The following is a 4,412-nucleotide window of genomic DNA, read 5'->3' as shown; positions in this document are numbered from 1 at the left end:
GTAGTTTAGTTCATCTGCATTTCTCTCTTTCTCTCTGTCCTGTGAGAATTAAGTCTATCGCAGCTGAACCCAGGACACTCTCTCACTCCCTCTGTTTTGGATAGCTGAATAATCTAGTAACCTGTTAAGTAGAAGATTAACCAGGCGCCTATTCCTGTACCAAAGAATGCAGCGTAGGAGTGAAAGGCAGAAGCGTCTCACCAGGACACATGTAAAACTGCAATGTCATTGACAGTTTGGGCCATGTTTGGCAGTGGTGGTTGCTGTAGTCCTGTGCTAGCTTCGTGCTTCTAGCTCAAACTCGGTGCAAAGGTTGCCTGTGAGTTTCTTGCTTGGTTCTGCCTGTGCCTTTGTCTGGCATGGGGTCAATGTTGTTGGCTGGTGTGTGGCTTCATGCCTTATCTGGTAGGCTGATTTGTCTGCTTTGGGAAGATTTTGAGCTGTTGAACAGGTGGGACTGAGAGCAGGGAAGGCATCTGCCTTTGGGCTCTTGTGTGATTTTGTTAGCGCAAGGACACTGACTACTTTTTGGCTTATCCCTGTTGTTCAGTCGAGGTACCTCAGCCTCCAAGAAAGGGAGAAGTCTGAAGGCAGCATCCTCCCCAGCAAGCTTTGTTCTAGGCGTCAGTCTGCCTGATGTCCACTGTGGAACTGACGCCTGTGAAGAATGATGACGAGAGGTGCTGGGACTGCTTTCTCGAGAAAGAGCTACAGGCTGAGCCTTGGGCCAGAGAAGTCCAAGCTCCCAGGGATAGGCTTGCACAGGCTATGTAGAAGACGGACCACTGTGGATCTGGATCGGGGTGAGAGCCCATTGCCTTTACTTGAGATCCACTGTCTTCCCATTGCTGATATGAGGCGTGGTGGGGTTGAAACCGAGTAAATCCCTGAACTGAGATCTGGGGGGGCCACTCCTGTGGTACCAAGGACTCCACCAGAAGCTCATGTCACAGTGCCCTTTCTTCAGCACACAGCTCGGCCTCGTGAGACTAGAGAATGTCCTGTTGCCTGTCTTTGTCCCATCCGATTCAGGGACTTCTCCTTCCAGGTCAGATGGCTTCTCAAGTTCTCAGACTAATCCTTTCCTGGGAACTTTTGAGATACTTGCTAGGCAGTCTGTTTTCTCTTGAATGGACTGATCCAGCAGAATTGTGCTCATGAAACCACAAATCTGGGATTTGAGGGCTTGTTGCACTCAGAAATAAAGCAGGCTGCATCAGTGTGACACTAGGGATTGTTTTGCACAATGAAAGCTAAAGTGAGGCCATACATCCTTAAAGGCAGCTGTGGTTTAGACTCGATGAGCTACATCTGCAACCCTTCCTGCCTCAGCGTGTTCTCTAGTGTGGTTAAGAGATGTAGGTACATAAAATGTTCCAGGTATGAACAGAGGACATCAAGAATTGCAGTAGTGATAAGATTTTTTTTATTTTTTTATTTTTTTACCTGGAATTGGATTCCCACCTCCAGCTTTTGAAGTCACTTTATCTGGCAGTCGTACAGCAGGATTCCTGATGGTGCAGTTCCACCTGTGGGAGGCAATTTGTAGCCTCCCATTTGGTATTGAAGAGTAGCTCAAATTGGAAATAGCCCCTGTTGCAGAGATGGGCCCCATAATGCTGGACTCTAGGGTTGTTAGCGAAGACAGTAAGATGAATGACTTCTTGAAGCTGTGTTTTCCACCGTCTTATCTGTATCCTTGAACATCATTTCCCCATAGTTACCAATTTCTTGCTCGTACATGAAATTAATGCTTGAGTTTACCTCCTGACTCTCTAAGCTTATTTTGCTTGTTATTTACCAAAAGATTGTGAAAATGAATTCACAATCATTCAGCAGGCTGCTGAATTATTATCTGCATCATGTACCCAATGCTGGTGGGTACCAACCTGCAGCTGCTTAGAGGAATTGGAGTTCTTCTCACTGACTAGGTGGCAAGTGATGCTGTATCAGTCCCCAGATATGCAACACTGTGGGAAAGGAAAGATGTTTTAGTCCTCCTCCTGTTCTTCCTGTTCTTCCTTTTCCTCCTCCTCCTGCCCCACTAAATCTAGTTTAAAGCTCTCCATACAAGTCTGGCCAGCCCGTAGCCTCAGTAGCATTTACATATAGGAAATAATATGGGTTTCTTTTTTTCGCCTCCCCTCAGCCCAGAGGATCCCACATAATTGTCCTCAGACTCCGAGGCAGAGAGAAATCCACAGAAGAGCAGTGGCCAAAGAGCAAGCACAGAAGCAGCTGTAGCCAAAAGCGCCTAAGGATGGCAGGGAGTGTGCTGATGTGCAGACAGCTAGGATGCTGAAGGGGTCTTAATTTCATCTAAACCCAAAAACTCAACACACGTGGGGGAGGGGCAGTGCCCCAGGGCCGTGGCCGCGGTGGGAAGGCAGGACTGTGAGGTCACAGAGCCCCGCTGTGCCACGCCGTGATGTGCAGTGCTGTGCCACAGGCACCGCTCCAGCAGTGCCAGCAGCAGCAGCGGCAGCAGCAGCAGCAGCAGCAGCGGCGGCATGGTGCAGGCGTGGGGGGCCATGACCCCCGCCTGCCTCCTTATCCTCTTTGTGGTGTCCCTGCAAGCCTGGGATGTCGGGGCTGCTCCGTGGCAAGCGCGGGGATTAGGTAGGTGGGCAGGCGAGGGCCAGCACCCAGCGCTGGCAGCGTGGCGCAGCACCCACCACACCTCGGGGTGACAGCGGGGCTGGGGTCGTGGTGTGGCAGGGCTGTGAGAGCAGCGGGGCCGGGCTGGGCCGGATGAGCCGCGGCCAGCTTCATGGGCAGCGGGAGGTAGATGTCCCGTGGGGAGGTGCAGGGGGCTGCAGCCGCTGCAGAGGCATTTTCCAGGTGAACGGTGGGGCCGAGAGCAGCACCGCGGGGTGAGGAACCATCCCCAGAGCCGGCCCTGTGCTGCCCTGCCCCAGAGCAGCCTTCCCCTGGCCTGCATGTCGGGGCCAGAGCAGCACCGCAGGGGCCAGGTAATAGCCTGCAGGGGCACTTCTTCCCCGCGCTGGTCACAGCCGTGCCCCGGGCCCTGGCTCTGCCGCTCCCTGGCTGAATCCTGACTTTCAGCCTCAGGGATGTCCGTCCTTGGGAGATGTCTGCTCAGAAAAACAGGAGCATTCCTGCTCTAGCCCGGCAGTGCTCTCCTTGGGTGAACCCAGGTCCCCAGGCCCTCTGCAGCTTTGGAAACCTCCACCCATGTCTGGGTCCCACGTCATTACCTGACCCCCCTCCAGTGACTGCAGGTCACTGAGAAAGAAGTAGATCACAGCCTCTAATGGAAACGTGCTTGATTACAGCTGTGCCTGTAGCCGATGGCCACCCGACTGCTCAGCCGGATCTTGTCCGGGAGCCTCAGGGCAACCCCACAGGTATGTCACTTGAATGAGCGGGCATTTAGGTTTTAATATTTGTTCCTATGAAATTTAAGTTAGTATTTTCTTGGCCGATGCTTAGACATGCAGAAGAGCAGAGAGGGAATGGGTCAGGCTCAGTGACGTGGCCTGGGGCGCTCTGCCTTGCAAAACATTCTTTCCCAGCCTTTCTGACCCTGCGCTGCTTCCAGTGCCTGCTGCAAAGCCATTGGGCTTGTTGGGGTTGAGTTTAGAGCTGGTGTGGGCTCCAGGGAGTCCTTTCTGCCGGCAGCTCTGTACATGGTTTGTTTTAAACTGGCATGCTCCAGGCACCCAGTAACGGTCTGCACAGTGCTCCTGAGTGGCAGGGAGAGACGAGTGCCATGGAGCAATCCTGTGTGTGAACCGCCTTCGTTGCCGTTCACATCTGAAGAAGTCTATTGAAATATTTCACGGGAGCTTCTCTGTTCTGTTTGTTTACAGACGTGGCTGGACGCAATGGCTATCCAGCTTCCCAGCCGGGTTCCAGGGCTGACGCGCAGGGAGATCGCACGGGTACGTCATGGCTTTTTCCTTCCTTTGAGAGCTGCCAGCTCAAAGCCCAAATGTGAGCAAGATGTCTCTTGCAGGTGTGAGAATATAGGCCTGCATCGTGTGTGCCATGTTGCTCGGTGATCCCCTTACATGTTCTGCTATTCAGTATGACAGTGTATATCACAATGTATGATGGGAACTTCTCGCGGGTGTTTGGTTGCAGATGTGGGTACAGGGAGGGCTTTTCCAGCTTCTCGGCTGGGTCCTGCGCTGGAGCTCACCTGGCATCCCAGGGGTGAGTAGTCAGTCCTGACTGACTTCACAGACTAAGCGCTCGTTTTCAGTATGTTATTCTTGAGAAATTTAACTTTATACTTTCTGTTAAGGTCCTCAAAGAGCAAAGTATAAAGCTAAAGCTGAAATAGGAAGATCTTCCCAGCGGTCACCAGAAGTCCTAAAGGAAATCCTGAAGGAACTGGACAAAGCAGCACGTGGTGGGTATAACCAGAAGTCTTGGGAAGCTGAGGT

At 52.3% G+C, this 4,412-nt stretch overlaps 1 long non-coding RNA gene across 1 annotated transcript; it reads left to right on the top strand.

Moving 5' to 3' along the window:
* The first annotated feature begins 215 nt into the window (after positions 1-215).
* On the top strand, positions 216-3,905 carry LOC142028241 (uncharacterized). The gene is made up of 3 exons (XR_012649489.1): positions 216-803; positions 3,297-3,368; positions 3,834-3,905. It is a non-coding gene; the product is annotated as an uncharacterized LOC142028241 (long non-coding RNA).
* The last annotated feature ends 507 nt before the right edge of the window (positions 3,906-4,412 follow it).

This window comes from Buteo buteo, unplaced genomic scaffold (assembly GCF_964188355.1).
Source record: "Buteo buteo unplaced genomic scaffold, bButBut1.hap1.1 HAP1_SCAFFOLD_210, whole genome shotgun sequence".
In the NCBI taxonomy this organism is placed as follows: domain Eukaryota; kingdom Metazoa; phylum Chordata; class Aves; order Accipitriformes; family Accipitridae; genus Buteo; species Buteo buteo.
The sequence above is the reverse complement of the archived record's forward strand: the minus strand, read 5'-3'. Positions and strand labels throughout refer to the sequence as shown.